Here is a 25,686-nt window from a genome sequence, read left to right as displayed (position 1 = left end):
AAAATCAACTTGTTGTTTTTGCGAAACAACTAGTTGTTTATACCAGCAGTTTATAAAATCAAAGCTAAAGTAGTTTTAAAGAGAGTAAGGATAGAAAGATTAACACAAAATGTTTATACTGGTTCACTCTTTATCAAGAGCTACATCCAGTCCTCAACAACCACTGAGAATTCATTAAGTAATTAAATCTTGATTACAAACAACACACCAAAGTGATGATCTTGAACCCTTCAAGAACACACACCACCTTTGGCAACACCACACAATTTTCAGAACAACCTCTGAAACTACACAACACCAAGTCACACAGAAATACAGTGATCAAGAAAGAAAGGAATGGAATACACCTGTGTACCATCAAAGGTTAAAAGTACAGAGAATACAGGACAATCCTATTCCACACTTGAGAATGATCCAAAGCACTTTAAAATCTTGAAAAACTCTTTTGATTGAACTTTCTTATGTGAATTCATGACCACGAGCGTAAAACAACTTTTTTATACTCCAATCAGTTGGTCAAAGCATTTAATTTAGTAACCAAAATCAGTTTGAATCATTTAAATCAGATTTGTACAACTTAATAGAATTTTGTTAAGGTTTTTAGAAAATCAGTCGATTGAAATCACGAATCAATCGGTTGAATCGATTTGACAACAAAGTCAAGTTTTTTCAAATCCTTTTCAAAAACCACTAAGTGTTTGGTTGAATCGACATTTCAACAGGTTGAATTTTCACACTCATTAGAAAACTCATCTTTTTCAAAATGTTTAAGCTTTAATTAACCTTGGATCATCATTAAGAGTGAATTAACAAATTGAAATACTTCTAGACACACACAACCAGCAACAAGGATCTTCGTGCATTCCACTTAGATTTGGAGAAATCAAGACACCTTGTTCAACACATAATATATTTATTTTATTGTTAGAACTCCTCATCAATTTATTTGACATAGATAGTAGTATTGAAGAAAATCACTCTTGGTTCTTGTACTTCAAAATCAACTATTTTCTTGTTCCTTAACAATAATATTTATAATTAATGCATAACGATAAAAGGAAAATTTGCTTTTGGTTCCTTTATTTTTTTTTATCAAAATTGGTTTTAGTAAATATTTTTCTAACATTTTAAATCCTCAAAAGTTAAATTAAAAATTTGTTCGCATACAAATCATTGACTATTTTGACCAATAAAAACTAAAACAATTTCGATAGAAAATACAATAATGAATGCATTTTTTATTTTATTTTAAAAGTTTAACTTAACTTCTTCACATGGTACTCATACCAATTTAGTTTTATTAGTTATACTCATATAATTATTTTTATATTTTAGATATTAAAATGTACTATAACCCTAGTTTACTTATTCTTTTCTGACATCGTTAAAAAATTAAATTCAATGATTTTAAAAACACATTTTTAAAATTTTCTGAAGTATCCTATAAAGAAAAAATTGTAATAGAATTCTAATGTTCAAAACTAACAATATTTCACATATGGTAACTTAAACACTTATTTTTTCTTTGTTAAAATATAGTTACTTTTTTTAGCATCAATGTGGTTAATTTTAATTAATACTAGATAAATCAAAATAATAAAATAATTTTTTTATATACTTTTAAATTTTACCAATACCCAAGAAACAATAAAATTGAATAGCAAATAGAATCAGATTCTGCAGAACGAAGCAAATGCTGTTTCGGGTTTTCCCAAGTTCATCCGCTGTGAAGCTTTGGCGGGAAAAATTCTATTGCCCTTTTCCTCTGCACATTGACATTGGAGCTCTACACATTCAAACCCCCTTTCATTGATGGGGTGGTGCACAATGTGCTTCACTTGTTGCTGGAAAGCCCGCCATGGTAATTTTATTTTATTGTTTAAAATATGGGTTTGTGAAATTTTGTAGTGAAGTTGTAAATTTGATTGTTTTTGTTGTCTGTCCTTTTTGGACTGAGTTTGTTCAATGGTTTGGTTGGCTTTCTTTTTTGTTGATTGACAATGTGGCGTCTTTGGCCCCAAAAGTTGCTGACTTTGCTAGAGAACGAGAACACAGGAATTGTGTTTGAGTGGTGAGAGTAATAGAGAAAAGGCGCCTTTATTGTTGTTGCTGATGATGTTTGTGAAATCATTACGAGATACTAATTATTTACACACATGAATGTTTTGTTTTTTCTTTTAAGAAAGATGACATTGACAAAAATCACTAATACGGTGTCTTAAGAAGTTCAAGGTGCTAATAGGGGGATTTGGTGACGGGCTCTAGATTTAAAAAGGGATCTCTTAGTAAGTGAATTTTAAGGAACTTTTAAAGTGATTGTGTATATGCTTATATAATATAATTTGGTCATAGTAGTTGATATAGGATCCACTTGGTTAGGAGGTTTTGCTAGTAAGCCCTAGATAGGATGGTGTGAGGGACTCAAATATAAAGAAAGAAGTTATTTAAGGATCAAGCAACAAAGGGGAAGAATCGGCGTCAATTGGAGGCATGTGACACATGGCACAGGATCAAAAAAGAAGGGACACACGTAAGATTGAGAGAGAGAAGGTGCTTAACGGAAAGTGAGGTGACTATGTTAAGATTACATGATTTAAGGATCATGGAGGTGGGAAAAAAGAGGGAAATCAGGGTGTAACCTTTCTGTACTGAATTCTCTTTCTATATGTCTTTCTTGTCTCCGTCTGAATTCCATTAGTGAGTGTAAGGTATGACTCATACTCAGTTGCGACCCTTTTCCTTGTCCTTGTATCCATTTCGGAATTTGAATAATACACTGAGAATGTATCCAACTAGCCTTGTGTTTTTTTTGGTGATTTTTCTCTGGTTATTACGTTGGTGCTTTCATTGATTTTTCTCTACTTTGTTCAAGTTGTCCCAAACTGGATCGGTGAGTGAGTTGTACCATTCATTCATAGCTTTATCAAACCGAGTTACATGCTTGTCAACTGATGCACTGTTGGTTTGTTTTTTTGAGTGGGTAAAAACCAGAAATCCAAAGGGACGTGATTGCTCAGGGCCCATAATTCATTCCAAAAGGTGTGGCCCTAGCTAGATTGTATGAGGAAAAATATACTAATAAAAACCCTTCTATATTTAGCCAATAGGTTCCACTCAAATATACCATCACATCAAAACAAAAACACCAACCTTCCCCATTCCTCCATACACCAAACATTAGACCTCTTTCTCAAGTGGTGAACGCTAGCAATGTGAAGAGAATGACTCCAACAGATATGCAAATTAGAAGAGAAAAGAATTTATGTTACACAAGTGATGAGAAGTTCACCCCAAACCATAGATGCCCAAATAAACACATGTTTTTGCTGCAAGTTCATGAATTCGAGAAGCAAACAATAGATCCAGACCCTCCTCCCTATGTAGAAATATTGGAGACAGAGCATTATCTCTCTTACAATGCTTTAAAAAGAGCTAATGGTTTGGGCACCTTGAAATTTCAAGGACAAATGTAGGGTGTGTATTGTATTCATTAGTCAATTTTATTCAACCACAAATTGTTAATTTTCTGAAGTTACCAATTGAGCTGACCCCTCAGTTCAAAGTTTTGGTGGGGAATTGCAGTACAATGACTGCGGAAGGGTGTGTAAGAAACATACAGGTGAAAATACAAAACCATGTCTTGTATTTATCAACTTTCCTATTGCCTATAACTGGAGTAGATTTAGTATTGGAGCTTCTTGGTTGGCAACGTTGGGACCACATGTGGCAGATTTCAGCACCCTAAAGCTCTATGTGGATGGCCATTTTGTCACATCACAAGGAAAAAAATCTAATTACATGATACAAGTTGAATTTCATCATTTGAGAAGGTTGCAAAACACTAATTCCACTGAACAATCCTCCCTGTTGCAATGTCAACCGACTGAAAATCTCAAGGACCAATTGTAGGGAATTCCGAGTGATGTGGAACCTAAGTTGACTCAATTACTGCATACGTATAGAAAGGTTTTTGATACTCCTACTGGGTTGCCACCAAAAAGTGATCAAAATCATGCGATTAATTTGGTTCATGGAGTTGACCCAGTGAAAGTAAGACTGTATAGATACCCGCACATCCACAAGAATCAAATTGAAAAGATGATACAAAAGATGTTGAAAAAAGGCCTCATACAACCAAACAACAATTCATTTCCTTCTCCTGTTGTCTTGGTTAAGAAAAAAAAAGATGGGAGTTGGAGGTTCTGCACAGATTATAGAGCCTTTAGATGCGGTATCAATAAAAGATGCTTTTCCAATGCCGACTGTGGATGAATTGCTAGATGAATTATATGGGGATCAATATTTCTCCAAGCTGGATTTGAGGTCTGGCTATCACCAAATTCTGATGAGGCCTGAATATAGGATGAAAACAACCTTTAGGACACACCAAGAACATTACGAATGGCTAGTCATGACTTTTGGGTTGACTAATGCCTCAACAACCTATCAGAGCCTCATGAATAAGATCTTTCAACAACAGTTGTGAAAATCATTATTGTTTTTCTTTATGATATCTTGGTTTACAGTCCATGTTGATACACACATCTACAACACTTAGAGACAGTCTTACAAATCTTGCAACAATAGCAACGTTAATGATTCAGATCCTCTTTCAATCAAGGAGCTATTGCAATAGAGAAATGTTCCATTGGATTAGTTGAAGAAAAATCTAGAAAGAGCTCAACTACATATGAAGATACAAGTCGATAAGAAGAGAATAATGATGATGACTTATAAAACTCAAACTACCTACTTGTGCAATGATCCACCCTGTGTTCCATGTATCAGTCCTTAAATCATTTAAGGGAGATGCATCACAACCTTATATGCCAATTTCGCTATTGACTAATGAAAAAGGTCCATTACTTCAGCCAATAAAAGTGTTGGACTGTGGTAAATTGGTAATTATGATAAAAAATAGACAGCAGATACCGCAGGTATTGCTTTAGTGGGAAGGCATGCTTGAAATGGTAGCAACTTAGGAAGAGGGAGGTCGCAGTGATACAGAAGCATTATCCCAATTTCAACCTTGAGGACAAGGTTAGTGTCAATGGAGGGGGAATTGTAAGGGACTCAAATATAAAAAAAAAAGGTTACTGAAGGACCAAGCAGCAAAGGGAAAAAATCTGAGTCGGTTCGAGGCATGAGACACATGGCACAGGATAAAAAAATAAGAGACACACATAAGACTGAGAGAGAGAGAGAGAGAAGGTGCCTAATAGAAAGTGGGGTGACTACGTGAAGATTACATGATTTAAGGATCATGGAGATGGAAAAAAAGGGGGAAATCGGTGTGTAACCTTTCTGTACTGAATTCTTTCTCTACCTGTCCTTCTTGTCTCTGTCTGAATTCTGTTAGTGAGTGTAGGGTATGACTCATACTGAGTTGTGACCCTTTTCCTGTTCTTGCATCCATTTCGGAATTTCAATAATACACTAAGAACGTATCCAACTAGCCTTGTGTTTTTTTATTATGTACTTTTTCTCTGGTTATTGAAGATGGACTCTGATGGTCTTGGTGATTCAGTATCCAATACTGGCTTATTGCTAAATGGCTTGCATGTTTAAGAATTTCTTCACTGCCTATGCCTGGTAGCACATTTAACAAGATGGTTTGTCCACGGATAATGATTATTTCTTTGTCTCAAGTGCCTGTTGGCATTAAGGTTAATCTTAAAACCAGAAGACTTAAGTGATCATGACATTTTCCTGATGAAAATATTCTCCTTGGCAAAGAATGGTTAAAAAAATACATATGATGCCTCTCAGAATGACTGGACGCTGAATATTAGATTAATCTAGTTCATGTAAGCTTCCAGAAATTCACCTTGAGTAGGTCTGTTTTTTGTTTTCCCCCTTGCTTATCTTGTGTTGGGAGGCATTTCTCAAGTTTTGTTTTAAGAAGAATATGAGTAAGATGTTAAAATGTTTTGGTCTTTGGATTCCTATGGTTCATAACTTCACATACTCTAAATCCTTCTTTTAATTTTTGTTTTGAACCCAGCTACTCATCTCTCGATATATCACTTGAATAGGCTCCTTTGAAATAGTCACTGCTCATTAACTATCTCAGCTGAAATGTAGTTTAGTTGGATGTTATATATTGAACAGGCTCGGTTTGTATAATGATTTTCGTCATCTTGGTTATGTAAGTGGCCACTTCAGTACATAATGAGTAGAGGGTGTAGTTGTCTTTGCATGGTCATAGTTTAAGAATAAATAGAGATTTATGTCTTTGCGGGATTTTAAATCTCAGTTTCTGTCATGATTGTGGCTGTTAAATGCAAAAATGCAATGGCAGTGGTGGCCACAATTAAGATATTATGTCCGTGTCAGGTGATCTACAGTTCATGATTTTAAACCTTGGATTGCAATCACAGTTGTGAAAACGTGTTGGATAATAATTGATTTTAATACTCTTGTAGTAGTCCTTCTAGAACAACATCCATCTGTTCTTGAAGCAAACTACGGATTGTGAATAGAAGCCAGGCAATCAACAAGGGCTTTGATGCGAAAAAAGTCTGACAGATCAATCTTCAAGAACCTTCGATTGGAGCTCAATGCGTGCTGCCTCACTCCTGTTCTTGTTTGTCTGAAAATATTCATGGATCTTATCCCATTCTTGAGAGGAATGAAGGCTGGATAAGTACTTTCCAGAATCGTAATCAGCTTTGATGAGAAATCAAAGCGGAATAATAGGATTCAACTACACAATGCTGCAATCAGTGTAATTTGATGCACAATCCCACATGTTGTTGCCATAGCAGAACAGTTCGAATCATTGAGCTTCTCAGAAATATTCACATAGGCAGTAGCGGAAGGGGAAGGAGGAAGATTTTGAGTCTTTTAGATAGTCTAGCTCTAATAGAATTGAAACATAATTTTGAGGAAAAAAAGAGAGTAAACTGAATATGTTATTATTGGAAGTAGTTGCAATCTGTTACAAGAAGCTCTTATATAGAGCATACATATACAGCTATCATAGTGACTGCTCTACTGACCACTAACCAAGACTAACATTAGTAATACACTTGTAAAAATAGAGTAATACATAATTGTCGCACATGAACAAATATTGTTCAGCCACTTTTCTGAGTTAGACCTTATATTGTGTCCCTTTTGTCTTTTCACCTGTCCACATAATCGCTCTAATATAAACCATTTTCAATAAATTGTGGTTCTTTAGCATTCAAATCTTCCTTTCGGTAGTTATTTTCTTTTTTATTAATATGTTTTATTTTATTAAACAAGACACTCTATTGCTAATAAAACCATACGTACTAGATTTATTTTATACTTTTCAAATCTTGCTAGATACTGAAAATAAAAAATAAAATTATATTTCCATTCTGCAGATTGGTTCACTTTTTAATGAGATCATTTATGTTTTAGATTTTGCATGTGTAGGTCACAGATGTCTACAGCTCATTACCAATGTTTGGCTTTGGTATCACAATTTTCCATTTGATGTTATGCATTGTTTTATTTTGCTAATTCTACCCATTCCCGTGCAATAGTCCCATTGGTTACATCCTTAAATAATTTGTTTGTGGTTTTTTCTTGACTACAGTGATACATACAACAGGTGAAACCATTAAGAAGGATTTAGAGGTCAATGGTTTGTGTTGTATGAATATAATTCACGACAACATTGTTTGATCTATTTCACTGTATTACACTAGTATTGAACAACTGCATCAGTTGGTAGTTAGTTAACTTTGTTTTTTGTTAGATGCTAGTTAGCTATTAATACACTGGCACCACCTAGTCTGAAAAGGCTTAAGTGCTTATTGGTGGTTGTTGAATAACTTCTTTGTGAGTGTAAACCATAAAAGAAGACAGCATTTATTAATGTAAATTACTTTGAAGAATCCGCTGCTATTCACAAGAGATAATTCTTTTATATACACTTCTATTTTTCTCAATTTGTTGTGTTGGCTTGTAATACATGTTATTCTTTGCTAACATGCATTACTAACCAAAAAGGTGTAAAAGCAGTGTGCAAGATCTCGTCAGCAGTAGCCGAAGTGATTGATATTTCTACTTAGAATGTTTATGATGCCAATACTTTCATGGAATTTGATGGGGGCTCCAAGTGGCATTGTCTCAATGTTTTTAGGTGTTTACCGATGCAGCTCATAACAATAAATATCATGAGGCCAAAATTTTCTCTTATCAAGGAGGAATTTTGGTTAGATATTATTAGATATTATAGATATTGTTAGATATTTCTATTTATGTAATGGGTTTAGTCCATATGTTTTTTTTTATTATATAAACATAAGCCTATGTGTTCTATATACACAAGGTATTTATATTATTCTTATATTTTATTTTAATATGGTATCTAGAGCATAGGTTAAAGATTCAATTTTTTTTGGTGAACCCACTGTTCATTGGTATTTTCCAGCCGTCGTCCCACCGCCTCCTTGACGCCGGAGTCTTCATTGGAGCTGCCACCGAAGTCACCATCAGAGCTGCCACCAGAGTCACCGTCAGAGTTTGCCAAAGCTGCCACTGGAGTCTCGCCGGAGTCGTCGTCGTTGTTGCCGCCAATTGGTCGGTGACTGGACTTGTCCTTGTCATGTATAGCTTCTTCCGCTGCCACTATGCCTGATCCGTCTATATATACTAATTATGTCAATGTTCATCTCTCCATTGACAAATTGGATGTAACCAATTATGATACTTGGGCCTCAGATATTAAGAGTCAAGGTTATTGTTGCATAATCAGGAGAATGATTCCGTAATTAAGTGCACATTCCATTCTCTATTTATTAGGACAAATTTGTTAGTGATTTGATTTGATTTAATTTGTACAACTTTAATCACCCATTAATTCTAGCTTTCATTACCTATTATTTCTTTCCTTAATTAGGTTGTAAACCGTCTATAAATAGAGACTGTAATCACATTTGTAAATTATGTCAGAAATATATTTCACCTATTTCTTTCAAATTGGTATCAGAGCTCCTGATCTGGAAGACTCTACTTCTGCAATCTTTTTTTTATTAGCAGCCTTCATTGTTGTAATTATTTTTCTGGGCAGTCTTCATTGTTGCAATTATTTTTCTGGACAACCTTAATTGCTGCAACTGTTGTTTCTTTTTTTCCTTCTCTTTTCTCCATTAACCACCACCTTGCACCATTGATCGTCACTGCCACCGCCATTGACCGCCAACGTCGACCCTGCAGACCATTGATCGCCGAAAACCGCCACCAGAAAAAATTTTCGCGAACTTTTTTTTGGGGACAGGACCAAATTTTTCCAATCTGCAAAGCTCAGTTGGTTTTGAGCTCTCATGGACTGCCTTAGTAAGACATCTAGCTATGGTTCCTTAACTATGAGTGGTAAGTGTATTAGTTTCTTATCCTGTAATGCTTCTAGTATTGAAAATATCTGGATTATAGACTCTGGTGCTACTGATCATATGACACCTCATTGCTCTTATTTTTCATCCTACACTGCTTTATCTAGTAATCAGTACATTACTATTGCTAATGGTTCCAATACCCCATTATTGGTCGTGGTAACATCTACCTTCAACCTTCCTTTCCTTTAAAAAATGTGCTTCATGTTCCTAAACTATCCAATAACCTCTTGTCTATTCAAAAGGTTACCCAAGATTTAAATTGTGTAGTGGTATGTTTTCATTTCCATTGTGTTTTTCAGGATCTTGCCATGGGTAAGACTATTGGAATTGCTAAAAAACAGTGCGGGTTATATTATTTACAACATGAGGAAAATAAAAAGTGTGCTAGACTATAGGCACACACTTCTAATCTTGAGCAAGGCCTTGAATCTTGGTCATCCTCTTAGATATGACTTCAACACAGACGTCTTGGTCATCCTCCATTTAGTACCCTAAAGTCCTTATTTCCTGTTTTATTTACAAAAGTGTCTGTTGAGTCTTTTCATTGTGATGTTTGTCAGTTTGCTAAACACCATCGGACAACTTTTCTTCCCAATGGTAATAAAAGTTCTAAACCTTTTGATCTTATTCATTTATAAGTATGGGGACCTTCACCTATTCCCAATATCTCGGGTGCAAAATGGTTTGTTTCATTTATTGATGATTGTACTCGGGTTACTTGGATATTCCTCATGAAAGATAAGTCTGAAGTTTTTCACTTGTTTGTAAACTTTTACAGAATGATTCAAACACAATTTCAAAATCCAATTAAGAGATTGCGTTATGATAATGGAAGAGAATATGTGAACCAAAACTTTTCCAAGTTCCTTCAGGAAAATGGAGTTGTTCATGAATTAACTTGTCTGGACACTCCTCAACAAAATGGGGTTGCTGAAAGGAAAAATCGTCATCTCCTTAAGGTTACTAGAGCTTTACTTTTTCAAATGTCTGTTCCTAAATCTTACTGGGGGAAGTAGTCCTGACTGCCTTTTATTTGATTAATAGGTTTCCCTCTCGGGTTCTAAAGGGTGTTACTTCTATTCAGCTTATGACCACATTCTATCCTTCAATTCCCATGTTGACTACTCTTCAAACTCGTGTCTTTGGTTGTCCTGCTTTTGTCCATGTTCATAATCCTTATCGGGGTAAGTTAGATCCTCACGCCATCAAATGTGTCTTCATCGGTTATGCCCCCAACAAAAAGGGTTACAAATGTTATCACCCTCAAAGTCGTAAAGTCTATGTTTCCAAAGATGTCACTTTCATGAAACAGAGTCTTTCTTTCCTAGTTCTTAGCTTTAAGGGGAAAGAGTATTCGAGAAGCTGAGGTTCTTGAGTTGTCACCTTTTCCTTTGTTGCAGGATTTCATTCTTAAGGAGGATGACAAAGACCCTGCACCAATATCATTATCAGAGAAGAATAATGAGGACAAATATTTTGGAAAACAATATCAGCGAAGGCAATAAGAACCCGTCCTAGACGAACAACAACTTCAATTGTCTGAATCGGAGGTAAGAACTCATACCCATGTGACTCTTGAGGACATCTTAAATACTTCTTTTGAACCTAACCTAAATGATTTACCTATTGCCTTGAGAAAAGAACAAAGATCTTGTGCCAAATATCCTATATCCCAATTTGTGTCCACATAAAGACTTTCTATGCCGCACCGAAGTTTTCTTTCAGCTATTGATTCTTTCAGAATCCCTACATCAATACAAGAAGCCTTAAAAGATGAAAACTGGGTTCGAGCCATGAATGAAAAAATGAGCGCATTAGAAAGAAATGAGAATTGGGAGATTGTAGAGAGACCAAAAGTTAAGAAGGCAGTGGGTTGTCAGTGGATATACACAGTTAAGTATAAGTCTAATGACACACTGGATCGGTATAAAGCAAGGTTGGTTGCAAAAGGGTATACTCAAACCTAAAAGATTGATTATGAGGAGACTTTTGCTCTAGTGGCAAAAATGAATACAGTCAGGATTATTCTCTCCTTGGCAGCACACTTTGGTTGGGCGATGCATCAATTTGATGTTAAAAATGCCTTCTTGCATGGAAGCTTGGAGGAAGAAGTATACATGGAGATTCCACCTGGTTATGGTGCTATTAATGAAGGGAATAAGGTGTGCAGAGTTAAGAAGACCCTATATGGTTTTAAACAATCAGCTCGTGCTTGGTTTGGAAGGTTTACTCAAGCTATGGTATCTTTGGGGTACCGACAAAGCCAAGGTGACCATACTCTGTTTATAAAACATTCTCAAAATGGTAAACTCACTTTACTTTTGCTCTATATAGATGATATGATTATTATAGGTGATGATGAGATTGAAAAACAAACTTTGAAGGAGAGACTGGCTGCTCAATTTGAGATGAAGGATCTTGAGAAGCTGAAGTACTTCCTTGGGATGGAGGTTGCTTACTCGAGACAGGGCATCTTTATTTCTCAAATTTTGATATTGATCTAATTCGATCCATAAACCATTCAACATACCATAGTAGTTTGTTACTGAAAGGCTCCCTTGACTGGTATGAAAGATCTTGTTTTCTATCTCGTACCATGTTGTAGTATTTTTTTCATAGAGTATGTTTGACAAAGGTTTTCCCAAATCTCATTAGCAGTGGAGAAGAACATACAATTTCGGCTAATCTCTGGTGTCAGAATTCCATAACCAGGTCATGATAAAAGAGTTTTCATCATCCCAGTCTTCATATTTAGAATCGGTTTTGGCTTAAGGGTTCCCTTCTAGGTGATTCAATTTCTTCCTTCCTTTGAGAGTAGCATGAACCAACTAGGCCCATTGCAGGTAGTTGTTTCCATCGAGACGATAGCTGCTTTGCAACATCGGCAAATCATTGGAGCTAAGAGAGCTTGTATTGTTAGTCGACATTGGTAAGAGTTGACAGAAATAAGACAAAACCAATTGGGCTTTGCAAGGAAAAACTGGTGGTGATTTTGTTTGGGAAAAAAAATGCTGGTAAAATTTTCTGGCAGCAGCGGTCAACGGCGGTCGGCGATGGTCGGCGGTCGGCGATGGTCGGCGGTCGACGATGGTAGTGATCAACGGAGGAGAAGAAAAGTTACAACAATGAAGGTTGTTCGGAAAAGTATTTGTAGCAATGAAGGCTGCCAAAAGATTGCAGAAACAGAGTCTCTTAGACACCAAGTTGAAAGAAATAGATGGAATGTATTTTTGATGTGTATTACAAATGTGATTATAGTCTCTATTTATAAACTGTTTTACAACCTAATTAAGGAAAGAAATAATAGGTAATGAAAGCAAAAAATAATGGGTGTTTAAAGCTGTACAAATCAAATAAAATAAAATCACTAACAAATTTGTCCTAATAAATATAGAATGGAATCTACACTTAATTATAGCATAATTCTCCTGATTATGCAACACTTAGGATAGAGGTTGCTTACTATAGACCGAGCATCTTTATTTCTCAAAGAAAATACATCCTTGATCTCCTCAAAGAGACTGCTAAGGTGGGTTGCAAGACCACAGAAGTGCCAATAGAGCATAATCATAGGATTGAGAATGATGACGAAAATCCAAAGGTGGAGAAGACACAATATCAAAGACTTGTGGGAAAACTCATTTATCTATCACACACTAGGCCAGACATAACTCATGCAGTTAGTGTGGGGAGCCAATTCATAAATGATCCAAGAGAAAAATACTTGCAAGCAGTAAATAGAATTATTCAGTACTTAAAAGCCTCTTCAGGGAAAAAATTGCTATATGAAAATATATACTGATGCTAACTATGCACGATCAATTGTTGATAGGAGATCCACCACAGGCTATTGCATGTTCCTGGGTGGAAATTTGGTGACATGGAGGAGCAAAAAACAAAATGTAGTTGCAAGATAAAGTGTAGAAGAAGAATTTAGAGCCATGGCTGAAGGTGTGTGTGAACTATTATGGATGAAGATCATCCTCGATGATCTCAAAATAAAATATGAAGCTCCTATGGGTTTGTGTGTGATAGTAAGTCTGCCATCAGTATTGCACACAATCCAATTCAACATGACCGAATAAAGCACGTAGAGATAGACCGACATTTCATTAAGGAGAAGCTGAATAATGGTCTTATAGCCATCGAGTACATCCCTTCAACACTCCAATTGGTAGATATGTTTACTAAGGGACTTCCTACAAAACAATTCAAAGATCTTACTTGCAAGTTGGGAATGATAGATACACATTCACCAACTTGAGGGGGGAGTGTTGCATTATCAGGAGAAATGTTCTGTAATTAAGTGCAGATTTCATTCTCTACTTATTAGGATAGATTTGTTAGTGATTTGATTTGATTTATACAACCATTATTTCTTGCTTTCATTATCTATTATTTTTTTCCTTAATTAGGTTGTAAACAGTTTATAAATTGAGACTGTAATCACATTTGTAAATCATCTCAGAAATATATTTCATCTATTTCTTTCAACTATTGGGAATGATGAGGAAATCCCAAAAGTGGAGAAGACACAATATCAAAGACTTGTGGGAAAACTCCTTTATCTATCACACACTAGGCCAGACATAGCCTATGCAGTTAGTGTGATTAGCCAATTTATGCATGATCCAAGAGAAAGACACTTGCAGACAATAAATAGAATTATTTAGTACTTAAAAGCCTCTCCAGAAAAAGGATTGCTATTCAAAAAGGGGGAAAAGTTATCCATGAAAGTATATACTAATGCTGACTATGCAGGATTGATCGTTGATAGGAGATCCACTACAGGCTACTGCATTTTCTTGGGTGGAAATCTGGTGACATGGAGGAGCAAGAAGCAAAATGTAGTTGCAAGATCAAGTGCAGAGGCAGAATTTAGAGTCATGGCTCAAGGGGTGTGTGAACTATTGTGGATGAAGATCATACTTGATGACCTCAAAATAAAATATGAAGCTTCTATGAGTTTGGCGTGTGATAATAAGTCCGTTATCAGTATTGCACACAATCTAGTTCAACATGATCGAACAAAGCACGTAGAGATAGACCGACACTTTATTAAGGAGAAGTTGGATAATGGTCTTATAGCCACTGAGTACATCCCTTCAAGACTCCAATTGGTAGATATATTTACTAAGGGACTTCCCACAAAACAGGTTGAAGATCTTACTTGCAAGCTGGGAATGATAGATAAACATTCACCAGTTTGAGGGGGAGTGTTGCATAATCAGAAGAATGATTTCGTAATTAAGTGCAGATTCCATTCTCTATTTATTAGGACATATTTGTTAGTGATTTGATTTGATTTGTACAACTTTAATTACCCATTATTTATGGCTTTCATTACCTATTATTTCTTTACTTAATTAGGTTGTAAATAATCTATAAATAGAGACTGTAATCACATTTGTAAATTATGTCATAAATATATTTCACCTATTTCTTTAAATCGTTATGTTGATCATCTTACCCATCCAGTGTTGTTGAAGATGAGGTCTCCTGTTGGTTGAAAATTGATGCTCAATCAAGCATTGTTATAAAATTTACCATCCACTCATCTTTTAAACAATTTTTTCGAACCTGAGACATGTGCAGAAGTTTGAGAACAGGCAAAATTATTATACACCAATGATACGTTGTAAATGAAAAAAACATATTTTTGCATATATTGATATGTATATTGTTATCGAATTTAGTGAGATCGACACAAATGACTCGTAATCCGTTTGTTATTTACAAATCGATTGAAAATTGAATCATTGAAAAAAAAATCTTTTTTTTTCAATTTTTCCCACGTCTTTATGGTGTGTCAAAATCTCCTCATAGTTGTTGCTCCCAAACATCTTGATGGTACAATGACAGAATATCTGAGTAAACCCTAAACCCTAAATCCTAAAAACCTTAAATCTTAAATCCTAAACCCTAAAAGATCGCCAGAACATTGGTTCTACTGCTTTTGTTGCACATTCAGGTACATCTTTTATTGGCCTTACCCATTCTAATTTCCTTGGTCCTTGGGTTCTAGATTCGGATGCCACATATCATATTAGTCGTAGTTCTTTTCCTAGTAGTGTCTCACAACATGTTTCATCTCCTTTTGCCTTAGTTCACTCTGACATTTGGGGATCAAGTCGTATGAAGTCTAATTTAAGATTTTAGTATTTTGTTACTTTTATTAATGATTATTCAAGATGTACTTGAGTGCTTTTAATGAAAAATCATTCTGAGTTGTTTTCGATATTTCAAATCTTTTACAATAAAATTAAAAATCAATTTGGAATTTCCATTCGAATTTTGTGCAATGATAACGGACGTTAGTATCTTTCTCATTTTTTTTAAATTTTTATTGCTTTTCATGGTATTCTTCATCAAACTTTATGTGCTTATACAACTCAACAAAATAGGGTAACTGAAACAACTCGTATTATTTTAATCCATGGTGATGTTCCTCAGCGTTTTTGGGGGGATGTTGTTCTTAGTGCATGTTATCTCATTAATCGCATGCCATCTTTTGTTTTAGAGGATAAAATTCCTCATTCTATTTTATTTCCACATGACCCTCTCCAGCCCTTACCTCCCAAAGTTTTTAGGTCCATATGCTTTGTTCATCATTTTAGTTCTGATCTTGATAAATTATCTCCTAGGTCACACAAATGTTTCTTTCTAGGGTTCACTAGATTACAAAAGGGATATAAATGTTTCTCACCTTCTGTTAACCGTTATTTTATTTCAGTTGATGTTATCTTCAGTGAGTCTTCCCTTTACTTTAAGTGTTGTCCTTGTCCGTATGTGTTTTCATCTAATCAAAGTTAATATTCCCCTTGTTCCTAATGCACCTAAAGATTCACCACCTCCACCAACTCTTTAGGTGAATAGTCGTCGTCAGACGTCCCATCGTTCATTAGTTGACTCTCTACTAGTGCCAACACCTCCACCCCCTCTGGCTCCGATAGTTGAACCTGATCTTCCTATTGCCATCCGTAAAGATATACGTTCTACCCACATTATACTGCTTTGAGTTACCATGGACTATCTCAATCTTTTTATACTTGCCTTTCGTCTATTTCTTCTTAGCGTCAGGCCATGCTTGATGAAATGAACATGCTTACGAATAATGGAACTTCGAAACTTGTTCCTTTACCTTCTAGGAAATTTGTTGTTGGTTGCAGGTGGATTTTTGCTATCAAAGTTGGTCTTGATGGTACTATTGATCGTCTCAAAGCTCGTCTTGAAATTTTTGGTTTAGACTAGTGATACTTTTTCTCCAGTGGCAAAGATGGCTTATGTTCGCTTATTCATAGCCATGGTTGCTCTTAAACGATGACCTCTTTATCAACTGGATGTTCAGAATGCCTTTCTTAATGGGGATTTGCATGAAGAAATTTATATGGAGCAACCTTCCGGTTTTTTTATCAGGGGAGTCTTCTGGATTGGTATGTCGTCTTTGCAAATCCTTATATTGCCTCAAGCAGTCTCCTAGGGCTTGGTTTGGAAAATTTAGCAATGTTGTTCAACAATTTGGTATGACTTGCAGTGAAGGAGATTTAGTTTTTTATCGTCACTCAAGTGATGGGTGTATCTATCTTGTAGTATATGTTGATGACATTGTTCTTTAAAGAAGTGATCATCATGGCATCTCACAAGTAAAACAATACCTTTGTCAACACTTTCAGACCAATGATCTTGGCAAACTCAGATATTTCTTGGGGATTGAGGTAGCACAATCCAATACTGGTATTGTTATCTCTCTAAGAAAATATGCATTGGATATTTTGGAGTAAATTGGGTTGATGAATTTGAAATCTATTGATACTCCCATGGATCACAATGTCAAACTTCTACCCAATCAGGGGGAGCCTCTTTCAGATCCTGAGAAGTACAAAAGATTAATTGGAAAATTGAACTATTTCACAGTTACTCGTCTTGATATTTCCTTTGCAGTCAGTGTGGTGAGTCAATTTCTTAATTCTCCATGTGAAGACCATTGGAATGTTGTCATTTGTAACTGAAGTACATTAAAGACTCTCCTAGAAAAGGTTTGTTGTATGGTCAAAAGAACCATACTAAAGTCGTTTGTTATTAAGATGCTAATTAGGTAGATCTTCATCTGATAGAAGATCAACTATTGTATCTCCATTGGTGATAACTTGATCTCTTGGAAGAGCAAGAAACAAAGTGTTGTGGTGAGATCTAGTGCAGAAGTAGAATATAGAGCTATGGTCTCGGTTACTTGTGAAATGACTTAAACAGTTACTTAAATAATTGTAATTTAGAGAGCTCACTCAACTATCCTATTCTTCTTTTCTTTTCTTTTAATATGATATATTTCAATCTAAAGTAAAATAATAGTTCCTTAGCTTATCATGTGCTGGTGGTTTATCAAGTGAATCCTTTGATGCTTTAGTTCTTCTGTGCCATTTTTCATACACCATAATAAAAGTATGCTAGAACTAAATCAAAACTTTATAGAATTTAATTGCTAAAACTAGACTTGTGAAGGACTAAATTTAAAAACAAATGTGTCTATCAGAGAACTAGAATAATTTTTGCTTTAACTTTTTTGTTATTTCACACTGTTTTATGATTCTTATTAATCAGACCTTGTTTCAATTACTTTTTCTTTGTAATCTATTTTCATTGTGTTGAAAAAGAGAGAAAGATATGCTCACAAATTTGTTTTGTTCTGAATGAATTCTTGACCCTTGTATAGAATGAGTATGAGAAGAGGTGAGTGTGTGTCTCCTTTGTATCAAATCAAACTCTTGCAGTAACTATAGTAGGGTGTTATCAGTTACCTAACTGACTTGGTTAGTCAGTTATAAGTATCTCTGGAGATTAAAAGTCACATTCAGTATTGATGGTTGCAGGTAAAGGATTCCTAGGATCTGCACTTTATACTTCTGACATTTTGATTGGTTTTGCATTGTTGAGACTACTACTTCTCACATTTTAACTGGCTTTGCATTATTGAGACTGCTGCTAAGGTATTTTGTATTGTTCAGATTATCTATATTGATATATAAAGCGGATTACACGCTTTGTGGCTTTATTAAAACTTTACTATATCTTTCTCATGGAATTGTCTAAAAAAATTGTAAATTATTTAGAAAAAACTTGCTATTGATAATATCATTGAATCACCTTTGACACTTCTCTTAACCTTGTGATGATCATGTTATTTAAATTGAGTTTTTATTACAGTAAAAGCAGAAATTATGGGAAACACATACTTCAAAATGTCTTACCTAGGAATAGTATTAAAGCATAAACTTTTTTTTTCTTCTCTGGGTTGGCACTGGTTGTTAGTTGTCAACATCATATGTAATTCTTGTAACATGGTTGATGAAGATCCTCTCTTGCACATCTTTTAGTCCAATTATTTCACATGTAGTCATTGTATCAAATTCTAGTAATTAACCCACCATTCTCCATAAGGCTTCTTTTTTACCTTTGGATCTTGTGTCACTGGTCTTTGAAAAATACTTGTTTAGGATGACATGGGTCATATGGCTTGCAGTAATCATTTTCACTATTATTAGAGCTTCATTTGACATGGTCATTTCCGCTACTTCCGTTTAGTCACTTTCTATTTCTGTATTATTTATTTCGTTATATAAGTGTATGTTCCTCTTCTTTTAATTAAACTCTAATTAGAATATGTGATTGCCTGCAAAGTCATGCTTGAAATTTGGTCATCACACTAGTTTGGTGGATGTGGATGCTCTAGACAAAACTGGCGTGGGCCAAAAATGCAAGACTAAACATTTTTTGGCGTACAAGAATAATGGATCATGAGTGGAAGACTATTGCTTTTGTCCATAAGTCAAATGTGGAGAGTTATATACATTGAATTGCAGACTTCTTTGGACCCCATGAAAGGTACATTTCAACCCTGCTACTATTTTCCTTGTTAGCTTGTTTTCTTTTCCTTCATTTGAATCTTTTGTTGCTTTGTTTTACTTCTCGTGGTTGGATCTTTTTCTTAAAACTGAAGAAATGGAATGAGTTCTAAAGTGTTGAAGTTTTGATAATGATAAAAGAAGTTCCACGTAATGGTTCATTTGTCCATTGCAAGCCAATGGCGGAATATTATCGAGTGCATTTTATGACGACTTCGCTTTCTGTTAAGATCCTATTGCCTAAGTCAAAAGTGATGTCGATATCATACTTGAATCAATTAAAAAATTTCTTATTGAGTTCAACGTTAAGAGATAGACCATTCTTCCAAGTCTTTTTCTAATATCACTGTCTACTGTGTCCCAGTGTACACTAAATGTATTGGTATTAATTTGTGATGGCAAATCAATAATGCTTTTGAAGCACAAGTGTGGACTAAAGTAGAAAGACTAATTAATTAAATGTCTTAGTGTTCAAAAAATCTATCTTGTGTGGTATCCAAGGAACTTTTCCATTTGAGACCTGTAAGAATTTAATATTTGAAATTTACTGCACTGCTTCTCAAACTCTAGATGTTTATCTAATAGGTTTGGTTTTTACCCCTTCATTTTACTTCTCTGGACATCATTGTTATAAATATTAAATTAGTTGCATGGAGCCAGGTCTTGGTAAATATGATGCTTAATCAGTTTTTGCATTGGATCCGTGGATTTAGTTGGTTTGACAAAAATCTACTTGGTGGAGTCTAGCTTTAAAAATGTCAGTCAAAAAATCACTTTGAATTGGCCAAATGCAGAAACTATTTTATACATGATCCTTTTTCTAAGAAGTTTTCCATTTGTCAGTAGTTATTCTTTCAAGAAATAATGCTATTCACACAACACTTGCATTCACAATTTTGCTGAAATGTCAACTAGCTTAATCTAAATTCAGTTGGCCCCATCAAGGTATCAACTTACTATTATACTCAGACAAGGCCACGAGTATACTGTACAATTGAGAGTGCTAAAGTTGTCAAGGTAGTTTTTTTTTCTTTTCTCTTTTTCATTATGATTAATGGTTGCATTTTGTTTATTTATCCAAACCAAATGTTGAGTTATAGGAGGATCAATATTCTACCCGCCCTCTTTTGTCTATGTTCAAAACAAAATACATTTTTTCATATGCAGCTGATATTGATCACAAGTTTTGTGCATAAACTTAGAGCTTTTAAATCAAAGAAAACGTTTTCTTTTTTGTGCAGGTTCTACAGTGAGGTAAAAAACTAGACAAGTGATTCTTTAGTACCACTACCACAATTATTAACCCATTGTTTTCCACACACCCAAGTAGTAATTTCTATTGATTTTATAAGTAGTTAAAGATATTGTGTTACAAAATATAACAAGTACAGGTTAGTGAAGAGATATGATATGACATGACATTTGAAATGAACAATTTGATACACTAGGGATGACAAGACCTTTGTGGTATCGAGTGAAAGGATGTGATCATATAATAAATAAATATCATTATACAAAAAGAATGGTGTAAGTTGTTTACTGTGGTGTTAGTTCAACAGGATAAAAAGGTTTTGGGAAGATAAAACGTGAAAACTGCCAAAAAGGACAAGTTGCAATACCTTGTACCTAGTAGCTAATATAGTTGACGTTGATTTATGATGCTGAAGTGTTCAATTTAATCTTTTGTAGTACTTTGGTTTATTATTTTGATTGCGACTTGCAAATTGTCCTACTTGTTTTGTATTCTGCTTCTAAAGTTTGTGGATACCCACCACAAACTTTTATCATGTCTTTATGTAAAAGTTAAACTAGTTGCATTTCTAATTACTTTTTCTTTTGAACAAAAATCTTGTGCTAGAGGTTAAGCACGGCATTATATTGCATGATAATTGTTGAGACCCTATATTATCGAATATAAGATGGATGGTCATAAACAATCTATGATTCATTAAACAATTTGATGACCATAAGATATATGAGAGTTTATGTTTTGATGATATAAAAAACAATCTGAATGGTTTATTTGTATTTTGAATGTTGTAGACTCTTTGTGCGTCTACAACATATGTTTATAATAGATAGTTTAATAAGACTTATTAATTGCATAACAAAAAATTCAGACTGAATGTTTTATTTGTTATTTGAATTATCTAATAGTGTTTTGTACTATTGCAGTATTATAGTAGATCCTTCAAAGTGTTTGTAACTTTTGTTCATAATAAACAGTATGATGGTTTGATGAACAAATTGAATGTGTATTTAAGAGTTAATTGTGAAAATTGAAATCTTCATAATACATATACTTGCTAAAAACTCAATTAATTAAAGTAATATAATATCAAAAAACAAAAGATTTTATTTGCAAGTTTTGTGGAACAAAAAGATATTGATAACGTTTATTTTAAGAAACAAAATATCTTTATTATCTTTTTTTATAATTGTATTGCTTAAATTGATTTTATCAGTTGTAATATATTGCGAATATCTGTAAATCTTTTTTAACCAGAAATGAATTGAGTGTTCTTAATCTCAAGGGAGTTTAATAAGATATAATTTGGAGAGATGTAAATACATGGTGTAACCAAAAGGGGTGTGGATACTTATCCTAACCTAAAAATGTGAGAATATTCGTTCTAACATGAAGTGTTGATAATTAATTGGAAGTGCATATTAATAAGGAAAATAGAGGTAGAGTTTATGCATTACAACTATTAGAATCTACTTTTAATGTATTTAATTTCATGGTTTTTATGCGAAATTTTCTTATTATTGCAAGTGACTTTAAGAACATTAAAATATCTATTTATTTTATCTATTTCTGGTTAACAAAACTTTGAATTTGATCTATTTATTTTATATTGTTCTATTTTAAACCTTGACTAAAAGCATAATTTGATTTGAAAGTTTATAAGTGCAATGGTTAGACATTTGAAAGATTGCAAAATGTCTTTAAATTAGTCAGTGGGCCTAAGTTTACATGCAAATTTGCCCAGTAAAGATAGAATTTTAATTTTTTTTTTCTCACTAAAATATTCTCATTTCATAAATCGTTAACTCTAATCCTTCAATATCATGATCAATGCAAACTAAAATATCTCAATAATTTATGCAAAATAATAGTTTTTGAATGGGTCAAGAAAGTCTCCTTCTTTGTCTCGAGTTCTCTATCGCTTAAGTAGTTCCAATATTGAAAGTGATAAATGTTATTAAAAATACAACATTTACTTGTCTTAAACCAACTTATTTATAGATTTGTATTGGACATCACCACAAATGGATTTATATCAATATCAATATTATAATTAACCTTGTATTAGTTTTATAATATGGTCAATTTATTAAGTTGATTTGGGATTAGTCTCGTACTTAATTATTCTCTCACGTTGAATTTTCAATGTGTCTTCGATTTCATTGTTTATATAATTTTTGTTATGTGAATGATTTTTAATAAAGATTTATTGTCATCATCTAGATGTGTCAAGGTGCTCTCGGCCTAATATTACATATGTGGTATTGGCCATATGGTTTTTGCCATATACGGGACATTAGTCCCCTAGACTCGAGAACTTTCTTCGAGAGCATACTTTTGCAAAAAAATTTTACCTATTTTCATTGATAGGTGTTTACCTATTTGACCGAGACATGCTCAACTACATCTCAATCCTCACTAGCCCCCAGGTTCGACGGACATGTCTCAAAAGAGTCTAGAATATTCTAGTACAAGTTGGATAAGGGTCTGAAACGCTGTCTCTAATTATTTGTGCTTGGTATGGTTGCGATCGTTGGATGCGAAGAGATCTAATGGTTAGGGGAGATGTGTTGTTTAGGTTGCTTGTGTTTCAATTTCTATAAATAGGGGTGGGTCTTTATGTTATCAATCTGAGTAGTGGCTAGATGTAAAGAGCTCATTGTTCTCCTAGGTTAGTGATGTCCTCCTCTTCAAGCGTGTTGACTTCTTCGGGTGGGTGCTCATCGAAAGATTTCGACGAGTCTTTGATTGCTATTGTGGGTGTTAGTTGAGCTTTTGGGATGAAAATATGTTGGGTTGATGCTCCGGGTAGAGATGAGGACCTTGTCGTGGAGCAGGCCGAGAGTGACCGTCCACTCTAGTCAGGCTATGATTGGGTATATACGTTTGTGACTGAGTACTTTTCTAAGCATTGGTGGTCATTTATGGTCGAATCTTTCTCGAAAAGTGCGCTAGTTCTAAAAGGATGTGGAGATTGGTATAGACTCAATGCGTGTAGATACATGTGTCATGGTCGAGAGGGAGCTCTCTACGGATTTCTCTACATGTATGTGTGTATCTTTACAAATGCACATGTTTGTTTTCCCTTTGATGAGTTTAACATGGGTGTTCTCGGAGTTCTAAATGTCATTCATACCTACTTACATCTAAATTCTTAGGCCTTGATACAAGCCTTTCACTTGCTATGTGAGATGTTCAACTTAAAGTCTTTCTCTAGTTTTATAGTGCTTGGTCTATCAACCCAATCAGTTGATTGTCTCTGGTTGGTCAACCAAGAACATTTCTCCTTGCCCTTTATACTTCGTCATATAAGAATTTCACAATTTTTGAACATCAGAATCAAATTCTTTGATCAAAACAGTCAGCAAACTTTTTCCATAAATCCTAATATGGAATTAAAATAGTTTTGAGAACTTGCAAAGACACAATAGAATGATTGTATAAGAATTTGTGTGGATCTATCACACAAATATGAACTCAAATCTAAAAGAAAAATGCACCAAAGGATCAAACAATTCAGATTATAAACTGGACTCAAGATCAAATCAAGAAACCAAATCAATCAAGGAAAGTACTACTAGGATTTGATGACAATTCTTGGAAGCACATGACTTTAACATAACATGTATAGATTCATAGAATCAAAAGACTCAAAAACTAAACAGATTGCACCGATTGAATCATCAAGAAATACTCAAAACCTAACAAAATCAAAACAGTATACCAAAATACAAAAGAATCCTACATAAAATTGCAATATAGAAGCTCAAGATCAATTTGAACATGTTTGCACTGATTGGATTGATCCAAACAACAATCAAAATAAATAAAAAAACAAGGTTCAATACAACAAGACAAGCAAGAACAATGGAAGAACAAAATCAAAAAGAGAAACAAGATGAAAGCACTTATCTCTTGAAGACCTTGGCTCTAGATACCACTTGATAGGTGCATGCTTTCATCCGATTGATTAACTCTGGTGGAGTTGCGGAAGCTTACATGGATTGCTCACGAACCAGGCTCTCACATGGAGATCACGGTTGCCTTGGAGGTGCAGGTCAAGCATGAAGGTGAGTGGTTCAGCCAGCTCACTTGGAAGATGAAGGTTGAAGACTAAACTTGCCTATCCTAGAGAGAAAGTAGACAAGAGTGAAGAATTGGCACAAAAATTTGGCAGCAATTTCACTCTATGATTAATCTTGGTTTTACATGAGGTAGGCTCCTCCTTTTATAGTATTGGAGGATCGGTCAAATGGATTTCAAATGCAAGTGAAATAGCTTTGGAATGTCCACCTAATGCATCTTGGCACATGAAACATATTTAACATGTGTTGAAAAGATTTTTAGCACATGTTTCATATGGATCATGTGGAGGTAGCCGTGCAGCACATTTAACACATGGAGCATGTATTAATTGTGTACTCTTTTACCTTGCTTAAATTGGCCTAGGTGAATTTAGAGGTTTTAGAAACTCTAAATTAACCTAGGTTGATTTTATGTGCCAAAATTAAATTCTAAGAAAATTTACAGTAATTTCCTATACTAATTTTGCCAGAAAATAAATTCTACTCTACATTAAGCTTGTGGCTTGAACATATAGAGGAACGTTTCTTTGCCCTCAGTAGCAGTGTTCCAATTCTCTTGAATTCTTCTGGCCATAGCTCTTTTAGTTGGCCCGGATCTTCTATGTGTTGGGCTTGAGCTGAAACTTGAACTTGTATTTGGGCTTGGGCTTGACCTCTTCCAGTAGTTGTTTATGCTTTGATGAATTGGAGGTCTTCTTGAATATGTTTGCACATTTCTTCAACCTAGAGTTGTTCTCTTGATTTGGGCCTACAAATATAAACAAAGGCCCAAATAGACCCCTACTTGCAATTAAATCAATAAACAACCTCTAGGTCTTCATCCTCCTTATTATATTGTTGTATGAGGCTGGACGGTTTTCCATCAGTAAGGACGTGTACCAAGGACAGTTACTGTCGGGGGCCAAGATTGGGGCTGATGAGTGTGATGAATGAGGTGGCTGAGAGCCCTCTTTTTTTGTAATTTTTTGTGTAGCCTTTTAATGTTGTTGGCTATAGTATTATTTTTGTAAGTGTTGATCGACTTTGAGCTCAATATTCTTTAGTGATATATTTTTCTTTGTTTCATTACTTTTAATTTT

At 34.5% G+C, this 25,686-nt stretch overlaps 1 long non-coding RNA gene and 1 pseudogene across 4 annotated transcripts; both read left to right on the top strand.

The window, feature by feature from the left end:
* The first annotated feature begins 1,668 nt into the window (after window positions 1-1,668).
* Window positions 1,669-20,793, top strand: LOC137837378 (uncharacterized). Of its 3 annotated transcripts, none has more exons than XR_016520580.1 (3): window positions 1,669-1,861; window positions 19,050-19,253; window positions 20,515-20,793. It is a non-coding gene; the product is annotated as an uncharacterized LOC137837378 (long non-coding RNA). The 3 variants fall into 3 exon arrangements; XR_016520579.1 differs by adding an exon at window positions 18,242-18,358 and having other exon boundaries at window positions 19,050-20,793; XR_016520578.1 differs by having other exon boundaries at window positions 19,050-20,793.
* Window positions 1,871-8,947, top strand: LOC150027985 (uncharacterized; annotated as a pseudogene). Its single transcript, XR_016520577.1, has one exon. The product of XR_016520577.1 is annotated as an uncharacterized LOC150027985 (transcript).
* Window positions 20,794-25,686: the final 4,893 nt, after the last annotated feature.

The sequence above is a fragment of the Phaseolus vulgaris genome, chromosome 4 (genome assembly GCF_051622355.1).
Source record: "Phaseolus vulgaris cultivar YP4 chromosome 4, ASM5162235v1, whole genome shotgun sequence".
Lineage (NCBI taxonomy): Eukaryota > Viridiplantae > Streptophyta > Magnoliopsida > Fabales > Fabaceae > Phaseolus > Phaseolus vulgaris.
Note: the sequence above shows the minus strand (reverse complement) of the source record. Positions and strands in the feature narration are given on the sequence as shown.